Source organism: Cupressus sempervirens, chromosome 1 (assembly GCF_028749045.1).
Source record: "Cupressus sempervirens isolate cs-2001-9-10 chromosome 1, ASM2874904v1, whole genome shotgun sequence".
Classification (NCBI taxonomy): Eukaryota; Viridiplantae; Streptophyta; class Pinopsida; order Cupressales; family Cupressaceae; genus Cupressus; species Cupressus sempervirens.
In genome coordinates this window covers 392,533,710-392,545,273 of record NC_143118.1, presented here as the reverse complement: position 1 = coordinate 392,545,273, position 11,564 = coordinate 392,533,710, and positions in this window count along the sequence as shown.

The window sequence follows — 11,564 nt, the reverse complement described above, 5'->3', positions numbered from 1 at the left end:
TATGGTTGATTATCTGCATGCTAATCATTCATCATCTTCCATGTAAGGTGGGGGTGGGAGCTTGATTAGGTGATTACGTGGTCAAAAGGTAGAAACTTCTTACCATTTGGGTCCCCCTCAATTTGATATATGTTGGATGGTTATTGGTGTAGTTGTATCATTGTCATTCTTATTCTTATCTTTGATACTTCTATTTATTTATGTATCTATGTTATCATGTATCTTGAATTTTGATGTACTTGTATCTATCCTTGCATACCCTATGACATGTATAGTGGATATTATTCATTATATGTATTTCATTAGATCAACTATGTTCACACTTTTTATTGTGAAAATATGTATATGTTGTTCACTCTTGGTTATGGACTTGTACTTGATATTTAAACCAATTAATATAACTTCTTAAATGTGACCCAATGTGAAGTAACCCTTGAGGAATGCAATCTTTAATATATTTTCATACGTGTGATTGATGTGTATGTGTATATTTATTTTGTATTCATAATTTGATATTGTTTAAATTTTTTAAAAAAATTCGCAAACATTGTAACATGTTAGGTTAATTTCTCTTGGGTTCCTAAGTGGGGCATTGCATATTCATCATTAGAATTCACTTAGTTTGTATCTTCAATAGTTTCATTATCACAATTATCAAGTTATGAACTCCCCTTTTGCATAGCATTCTCTTACTAATTCTCTCATCTTATTACTTCTCTCCCTCTTTATTCATTGTCTTCCTCTGACAATAATGTGAAGGTAAATTTAAGTTCCACTATGAAACTTATAAACCTTATAGTAATACCTTGTACCTTGCATGTACTTTTTATATTAGTTTCATCACAATCACTTAACACACATCTTCAGGAAACATCCTTAAAGAGTAAAATGTTGCATCAAATCCACAATTTAGATATATCTAATCACCCATGAACTGATGCAACATGTATCTATGATTAGTTAATCTTGGATAGAGGAAGGACCCCTAGTTTACCTCTTAGATACTCAAAAGTTTCCTTAGAAAATGACTTGGTAAATAAGTCTATAATTTGTTCTTTAGACTTCACATATTCAAGCCTCACTTTCTTCTCATGTACTTTCTATCTCAAGTAGTGATACTTGATAGATATATGCTTGGTTTGTGCATGCATCATTAAATTCTTTGATATATTTATTGCCCTAGTACTATAATAGTAAATAGTAACAAAATCAATTACCTCTTTTTGCATTCCTTCCAATAATTGCTTGATCCAAACAATATTAAAATAATTAATTGTAGTAGTAACATACTTAGCTTCACCAATAAATTGTGAAATGTAGCTCTCTTTCTTTCTCAACCATGTATTCAGTCTTTATCCTAAGAAGAAAGCTCCACCACTTGTACTATTTTTGTTATCCACATTACCAACCTAGTTTGTATCAGTGTATAATTTAAGTGTAAAATAACCATCTTATTTTCACTACAATCTAAAATCTTTAGTTCCTTTCAGATATCTAAGTATCCTTTAAACAATAGTTATTTGTGTTTGCTTAGGATTAGAGGAAAATTTTTCAATAATTCCAACTTCATGTGCAATATCAGATCTATTATGTACAAGATGCTATAATTTTCCAATAATTGATCTATATTATGCCCCATTTACCTCAGTAGTAGTATCCTCCTTTGATAATTTGCATCTAGTCACCATAGGTGTCCTGACTGACCTTGACTCACCCATTCTAAATGTTTTCAGGATCTCCTTCACATACATTGATTAGGTCACATATATCCCATATTTTGTTTGATGAACTTGTAATACAATGAAAACTTTGATCTCACCAAACATAGAGATTTAAAACTCCTTTCTCTTTTGATCAACAAATTATTTGAACAACAAATCATTCCCACTTTAATTATGATAGCATCCACAAAAAAATCAGAAATTAACAGCATGTTATCAGTTTCCATTTTCAAATACAAATTACTATTCTCACTATTTCTAACAAATCCAATTTTAATCAAGTATGAATACAACATTTTATACCATGCTCTTAGCACTTGTTTTAGTTTATACAAATATATATTCAATTTGTAAACTAGGTGCTTCTGATTAGGCTCAATAAATCCTTCTGGTTGTTCTATGCCGACTTCTTCTTTAAGTATTACATTCAGAAATGCCAACTTAACATCCATGTGATATACCTTGAATCTTTTGTAAGTAGCATAAGCCAAAAAAGTTATAACTCATTCCAATCTTGCAACAGGGGGAAAAGGCCCCCCATAGTCAATACCTTCTACTTGGGCATAACCTTTGCAAACTAATCTTGCTTTGTTTCTCACAACTTCACCATTTTTATTTAGTTTGTTTCAAAAAATCCACTTTGTTCTTATTACATTCTTATCATTATATCTCGATAGTAGTGTCCATATGTTGTTTTTGTCAATCTAATTAATCTTTCCATTCATAGAATTTATCCAATATCCATTATCAAGTGTAGCTTTAACAATTCTTGGTTCAAACTCAACAATTAAACATGTACTATCTTTTTACATACTTCTTGTCATAACTCCAACAAATTGATCTCTAATGATTTTTTTAGTTGAGTGATTTTTTCTCACATATTTTTCTAGTACAGGTTCAACTCTTATATTTCTACCATTATTTTCACTCAATTGAGGCTATCTATCTTTCTTAGTTTGTTTTTTTTTATGTTGCTAAAGTAAAGAAAAATGACGATTAATGGCTCTCTACTTCTCATGCATCACTCCAGGTACATCTTCAAAAAAATAAACAAATTTGTTGTAATAAGTTTGTTCTTTTTTCCTTTCTTCATCAATTCTTACATTTTCACTTTCAATCATTATGTTACCATCCTTTTTCAAACATTTATAATCCTTTCTCCTAGAGGAGTACCCAAGGAAAATACCTTCATCACCTTTTGAGTCAAATTTATGATTCCTTGCATCTTTATGAATGTAGTATCTACTTCCAAATATCTTGAGATAATTTACATTAGGTGTATGATCACAACAAGTTCATAAGGTGTCTTGTTTGTTCCTTTCTTCAATTGAACTCGGTTGAGAGTGTAGACTATAATCCTAATAGATTTTCTCCAAAACATTTGAGCAATTCCTTTTTCAATTAGTAATATTCTTGCACACTCAACAATTGGTCTATCCCTCTTTTAGAAATATTATTCTATTGTGGCATCCTTGGTGCTAATAACTATCTCTTAATATGATGCTAAGCGCAAAAGTTAATAAATTCAAAAGACATAAACTCACCACCTCTATCATATCTCAAACATTTTAGTCATTTACCAGTCTCTTTTTCAACTCTAGCTTTATACCATTTGAACATATCACAAGCATGCGACCTTTTCTTAATGAACATAACTGTCATCATCTTAGAATATTCATCAACAAATAGTACGAAATATCTATAACCATAATAGATTTTTACTCTTATTGATCCATACAAATCAGCATGCACTAGCTCTAGAATTTCATCAGAAGTATGGGTCTTAATTGAAAAACTTGACTTGGTCATCTTACTAAGCTGACATTGTTTTCACATTATATTCTCACCTTCTTTTATTCACATGTCATCATACTTGCCTCTTAGACTTTATGCCTTTGCTCTCAACACATTATCATCACTACCACACACAAGTGCCAACTTGTCCCACATCTCTTTAATAGTAGTATATTTCTTGATGACATCAAACTCAACATCATTCAGGGCAGATGCAATCTCAATCATCAAACTATTATATTCTCTCTTTTGTTTCATCTCATTCAAAGTCATAGGAGGGGGAGGAGAAACATAAGAATTGTCTAGCCTGTGTATAGATTTGTCTCCAATTCTAGATAAGGGTATTCTTATTCTATTCTTCCATTAGGAAAAATTATCCATGTTCAGCTAAGGTACCTCTCTCTTGTACATATTCAAATCTTTAACTCAAGTCCCTTTAAAAACTTTCCTCCAAGCACTCATCTTTGATACCAATTGTTAGATAATTGGGGGGTGAATTAGTTATATTCAGTTATCCTCTAGGCCTTTCAAACACTTTAGTACCAATTTAAACTTCTTAAACTATCACTACAATAACTTGGTAACCACATTCAATTTTTCAAGTTAAACTTATAATTTTTCAACATCAATTTGTTATCATACAATCTATTACTTTACCAAATATTAGAGATGCAACTTAGCTTATACTAAGTTGCAATAATAAGAAAATAACATGAAAATAAACTTGCGACACATAAACAGTCATAGATTTGACATAATATTTTAATGTGGAAACCTCGTAAAGGAAAAAATCACCTAGGAATTGACAACCCAAATATTTGATGAAGGGTACTCCCTATTGACACAAAAGTCTGCACCCTTTCTTATGGTATGACCCTCAAGTGACCTCGTGTAACATGGAAACAATCTCAAAAGTGTGGGACTTTACAATCATAGATTGAATCTCTAGAGAAGGTTGACTTCTTTACTATCAGGGTGCATCTAACTAATTCTTGAGAGGAAAAGGGAGAAGGAAATGCATGAAAATAAAACTACCTAATCTAATCTAGAGGGGTGATAAACCAAATAGTATGTTGGTCTAATTCTTCTTGATAACTACACTAAAATCCAATAGACATCACAAGATATACCACTATCTATATTCTTTCAATCTTAATCACCATAGAGAAGTCAAGGAAATAAAATAACCATGCAAGGAATACAACAAATTCACTTAACAAATTAGTTAATTTAAATGAACATAATCATATGGTATTATAATTACCAAAATACATCTAGGAAAATGAGGTATAATCAAATTACATAAATCTAACTAGTTGAGAATGGATATGACAATAATGATTTCTATGAATAAGAGGCAATAATCTTTACAAAGAATATCTATAGAAGACTAGAAAAGAGAGATTGATCCAAAGCAACCAAAACTTTCCTTCATAGGGTGCAGGTGTAACCCAGATTCAACCTTGAGTTTAACTTCAATGACCATGGGATTGGATCATAGATGAGAGCAAAACTAAGAATCAAAAGAAAATCTAATCATGAAGTACAACTGCTCATAAAAAATCATAGAATGAGCAAGGAAAGGAGTGTACTCAACCACAAGAGATCAAATCAAAATAAATTGATCATGATATGAATTTAAGGAGCATGGGATACAATGGTGTTGAGGACATCAAAAGTGGTTGTAGGAAAACATATCATTCTCTTTAACCTCTCCAACTACTACATCAGATAATATTCACGACATGCCAAATCAGCCATGTCACCAAGTTAATTGAATTCAACCATTCAATCCACCATGTGGCCCTATGTCCTTGAAAATTTTTGCCACCTCACCCAGTAATCTAACTATCATGTTGACCTACACCTACACCTGTTTGTAGCTTCATAACTTACTTTCTTCATTGACTACTTGGCTCTACAAAATCATGACCTCTTTATATTATGCCTTATCATTGTTTTGTAGCTCTTCATCAGTTTAACTTGCTAATTGTTGTGATCTTGTGATTATTACCAAATTGGTCACTTCATACCCTCACAACTACTATAGATCTAACATCTCTTGTGCTTATGATGATGCAAGGCCACCCACTTTTACTTCATCGTGACTTCACGATCACCAGATAAAAGTCTATCTGAAGTCGTATAATGTTGTGAATGTTGTTTGATGACTGCTATCTCTCTTCACAACTTCACAAAAAAAACTCATAACTACAGATTATACCTTGCGATAGTGTGAAGACCATATTTCTTTAACTATTTTTTTCCCCTCATAGCTTCACAACCTCAAAAGTCATCAATGATCCTTAGACTGTGATATTGTGATATTTATTCTCGATCACAACTTTACCACTTCATTTCTTCATTGATCATTTGACCTACGAGGCTGCAAAAACAACCCTCAATCATTGATTTCTCTATGGTGACTACTTGTTGTGCAACTTTATAGCCTTAACCTTGGTTCAATCACTTAATTGTGCAATGCAGTACAAAAGGCTTTCTCCACTTTGTAGCCTAAACTAGGGTTTGCTCTAGACCCTGTGTGATGATACAATAACACTAAAATGGACTACTGAAGGTTAGCTTTCATGTTGTCACAACTTGAATCCTTTTAAGCCTAATGAATCCTAAGATCATGTGATCCATAGCTAGTCGCTATTTCACAACCTAAATTTGAATGCTATCCTTAACAACTACAAAGCCGTGCTAACTATGAACTTTGACAGTGTCACACTTTCACAACTCATTTGATGGTTAAGTCATAAACATGGGCAATAGGGCCAAGAAGTGGATCACATCATTGCAACTTGAAAAGATTCATATGATGGTCATACAATGCAAAGATAAAAAGACTTAGGGATACAAAAAGGAGGAATACATATTTGATGTATTCCTAATATGATTGCATGACAATCATAAATAACTTGATGAATGTGGAACATGACTATCACCTTGGGCCTTATGAAGGTGGCAACATTAAAATTTTAGGAAGGGGCTAAAATGGTTAACATTTATGGCAACTCAGGGGGGATGCTTTCATGGTAAGCATGAACCAATGACCTTAAGTGATCGCATTTCCTCACCCACTTATGATCATCATTGAATAACATTGGCCAATAATAACTAGCCCTCATTATCTTCATTATTATAATCCTAGCTAAGAAATGACCACTAGTAGGGATATCACGAAACTCTTTTAACATCCTACTAATCTAATCTATTTTGGTACTCTCCATCATTCCACCAAGACATAAGGAATAGACTGTAATATGAACTGTCTTCTTTTGGCTCTATTTAGACATCAAGGATATCTTCCTTCTACTAATAAGGTAGTCATGTCATGCAACCAATAGAGAATGAGGATCAAAATGATTGGTTGCACAACATGACTACCTTCTTGGTAGAAGGAAGATATCCCCAAGGTCTAAATAGAGCCAAAAAAAGATAGTTCAGATTAAAGTCTATTTCCTATGTCTTGTTGGATGGAATATTGTTTAGGAAAGATTCTAATGAAGTCCTATTGAGGTGTATCAAAATATATTAAATCAATAAGCTATTAAAAGAGTGCCATGATGGCCCTATTGGTGGTCATTTCTCAGTAAGGATTACAATGATGAAGATAATGAGGGCTGGTTATTATTGGCCAACCTTATTCAACGATTCTCATAAGTGGGTGAGGAAATGTACGAAATGTGCATTCTTCTTAGGGAAGCAAAGATTAGTTGCCCTTCCTCTTCATCCTATTCAGGTAGATCAACCCTTTTCTCGTTGGTCTAATAAGCCCACCCTCTAGTTTTGGTCACAAATGGATCTTGGCTGCCACAGACTACTTCACAAGATGGACATAAGAAATAGTTTTAAGAGATGCAACAAAGGCTTCAATGGTTGAGTTCCTTGATGAAATACTGACCAGATTTGGTGTTCCTTCAACTATCATATTAGATAACACCAAGTCTATTTTTGGAACTCATATATTCTCTTGGGCTATTGAATATGGAATACAGTTGAGCACTTCCCCAAATTATTATCCCTAAGGGAATGGCTTGGCTGAATCCTCTAACAAGAGCCCCATTAGAATAATAAAGAGGACAATTAAATATAACTAGAGGTGTTGGCATGCCAAGTTGAGGACTTCCCTTTGGGCTGATAGAATTACACCCAAGAGGGCAATTGGGAATTGACCCTTTATGCTGGTATATGGATGGGAAGCAAGGCTTCCTATTTCACTTGAATTTCCCTCTCTTGAATTGGCTCATATGTTGGAGCTAATTGAGAATGATGCTATGATAGTCATGCTGGCAGAACTGGTTGAACTAGAAGAAAAAAACAACAAGCTATGCATACACTTGAGGCACATCAAAAATAGGTCAAAAGAAGCTTTGACAAGAAGGCTATAGCTAGAGTTTTCAAGGAAGGATACCTTGTTCTCAAGTGGGATGGAGACAAAACTAAACTAGGAAAACACCCCACATTTGATGCTATGTGGAGTGGCCCATATGTTATCACCAGCTATAAAGAGGCCAATTCTTTTTAGTTATCTAGGCCTGATGGTGATATTTTGCCAATTCCAGTTAATGGGATACATCTTATACCTTGTTTCTAGAGAAGGTTGAAGGTTTCTGTACATAATAGAGTAGTTTTCTTGCTTTTTGAAGAAGTGTGTGAGCACAAGCTATTTCTTTGTGAGATAGCAAAGTTTTGATATTTTGCAATTGTAGAGGTTTCAATTTTGTTGCAAAATAGGGCCCAATTTTGTGACTCTAGCCCAATGGATTGCTTAAGGCCACTAGTCCATACTTAGCAGGCAAGCATCCCCCCTGAGTCACCATAAATGTTAACCATTTTAGCCCCTTCCTAAAATTCCAATGTTACCACCTTTATAAGGCCTAGGGTGATAGTCATGTTCCACATTCATCAAGTTATTTATGATTGTTATGCAAGCATACTAGGGATACATGAAAACATTATTCCTTCTTTTTATATCCCTAAGTCTTTTTATCTTTGCATTGTATGACCATTGTATGAAGCTTTTCAAGTTGTGCTGATGTGATCCACTTCATCGCCCTATCATTCTTGTTTATGACTAAACTATCATATGAGTTGTGGAAGTGTGACATAGTCAAAATTCATAGTTAGCATGGCTTCGTAGTTGTTAAGGCTAGCATTCAAATTTAGGTCATGAAAGAGTGACTAGCTATGGATCGCATGATCATAGGCAACATCATGCTTAAAAGAATTCAAGTTGCAACAACATGAAAGCTAACCATCAGTAGTCCATTTTAGTGTTATTGTACTATCGCACATGGCCTAGAGAAAACCCTTGTTTAGGTTGTGAAGTGGCAAAAGCCTTTTGTTTCTTCATCGCATAGTTAAGTGATTGAACCAAGGTTAAGGATGTAAAGCTATGCAAGCCATTGTTCACATCATTGCAAGGTTCATTTCTGATTTAATGATTTAAGTCATGAAAGTGTGATAACTAATAGTCTAATAGTTATTGCTGTTTTATGGCAATTAGTAGAAGGAAACAGTGAGCAATCATGAAAAAGTGATCGATAGCTGTGTTGGGTGGTCATTTTACACGAGGTCGATGATAGGAATCCATTGTGTAATTCCTCTCTTGAAAATCTAATCTTTTTGGGATCAACTCCAAGGTTTAGTATTTGTCTTGCGACGTACCAAAATCTGCTCAGTTGAAGATAAATGTGATTGTTCACAAGGAGGCCAATGCTGGTTCTACTATGATCTCAAAATGAAGTAAATCTATTTGCTATCTCAAAATAACACACAAAAGAATAATATTTTAGTATTTTTTGGTTTTTTTTTTCAATGAATGTAATCTAACAATGCAGCTAAAATGAGTTCCTATTCTAACAAGGGGTTAGCAAAGCAAATAATGAAATTGAACGAGAATAACATGAAATTGAAATAACTAGAAATTGAAATCCTAAATGGACATAAGCTATAGAAAACAACATGGTGCGAGTTAAAATTTTGAAGAAATCAGTAGGAAACCAATGAAAAAAGGAGTAGCGCTTCCTAGAATCCACTGATGCATTCGTCGATAAGAAACTTTAACAATCATATGATATTTAACCTTTCATCAAAATGCAAGGCCATGTAAAGTGTGCTCATGCAAGACAAAAAGCTATGTAGGCACAATTTGATGATCTCTTCTCAAGCTCATTACATCAGCATAATTCGTAAACCTATAGAAAACACCAGAACTAAAAGATCGCACAACTAGAAACAATGCAATAAACCTTTGGCTCAATCACAATCTCATGAATAGAATTCAAAAAACAATGACACATTCAAGCAAGAATGACTACACTCCAAATGCTAGCACCAAAAGCATAATTTTATTGCATAATAACCATGACCCTTGTTCCATTTTACAATGGGATATTTATAAGAAATTGTCTCCTGAATTTGTGTTGAGAGTGAGAGATATATTCATGCAATAAAATGTTTTTAAAGCATTAAAAAAAACTAAATATATATAGACTAACCATTAATTTGGTGCTTAGAGGGACTCCATCCATGTTTTATTCATTAATTGGATGCATGAGCCCTTTACATGTCAAAAATAGAGAAAGCATGAGTGAGAAAGTAGGAGGAAGCCATCAGTCAAAGTGAAAGTGCATGGAGGCACCAAAAATAGAAGCTGGTACTTCACTAGGCGTGTGTTGAAGTTAAACTGCCATTAGAATGCATCCCTGATGCATGGAAGGCACTATTTTTGGAACAAGTAGTTAACTGTCAGTGCACCTCTAAATTGTGGAGTTGTAGACATGCGTACTTGAATACCTATAGACCTGTATGAAAATGCAGAGCTGTATGAAAATGTGGAGTTATGGACCTATGGAACTACGAAGCTACGGACCTCAAAAGGATCAAAATCTCAAAATTTTACTAAGTGTCAAAATTGAAATTCTACCATCTAGGTTTTGTTCTTCTTCATCCCAAAGCTATGTTTGGATGTTTGCCCTTGAATTTCTCTATCATCTCAGTAATTTTAGTCACATCTAGAAGATCTAAAGCCTCATATTTACCCTTTATTTTTTGTCTATAGTTATCCACCTCGATTTGAATATTTGCAAAATCTCCAAGTTTAGTGTCCAACTCCAATGATGCTTCCTCTGTCCTGAAGGCTTGCCTGATATCTTCATCATTGGATGATTCCTCTAATGTCTTCTTGAAATTCTCTACTACTACCTCAATTAGCAATAGCTTCTCTCATTCTTCATCTTTGAAAATATCCAAGCATACATCACTATACAACATTTCTACTTCCAAAATTTGCCCCCGGGCTTGGTCCTTGAGTCGATGGATCTCCCCGTGTAATGTTTCCATTACTTTATTTCCATTCACTATCTTCTCTATCCAATCATAAATCAAGTCTAGCTCCTCCCTGGTATATACATCGTCAAAGTGTGGTACCTTTGCCCTCTTATGGCTTGTAGAGTTTGCAAATCCTTGTTCCATGCCCATACCTCATCCATGATACTGAAGTTCTACCTAAAAATTGCTACGATAATATTTATGTTCTTCTACATAGCATGTAGTAACTTCAAATTCCCTATGATTGTGGTAACACCTCTATCCTCGAGGCTTTCTCGCCATTCCTGACAAGCTCTCAAAAATGGATTGAGCTGTACACCTTCCCCTTCTCTAAGAATGGTGTATAGAGTCTCCTTGGGGCACTTAGGATCAAGAGGACCAACAACTTTGGCTAGATATCCCTTTAGGATCTCAACTTTCCTTCGAAGTGTTCAAAGTTCAATCTCATCTTGTTCCATGTACCTGAGAACCTCTTTTACTCCCATATTCATCATCTGTTAGGCTGAATCTTGTGTAGGCTTTCCCAACATAACATTCTTCACTTCATAATCCTCTAGACTAATAGCTTCTGCATTTGTACCTTTAGGAGGGAGAGCCACTTGTGCAAATAAATCCTAGTTCTGTATGGTAGTGACAAACGTGAATGGCATTGCATCATGTAATGGAGACTTAGGTTTGTTCAAGATCTCAACAATATCACATATACCA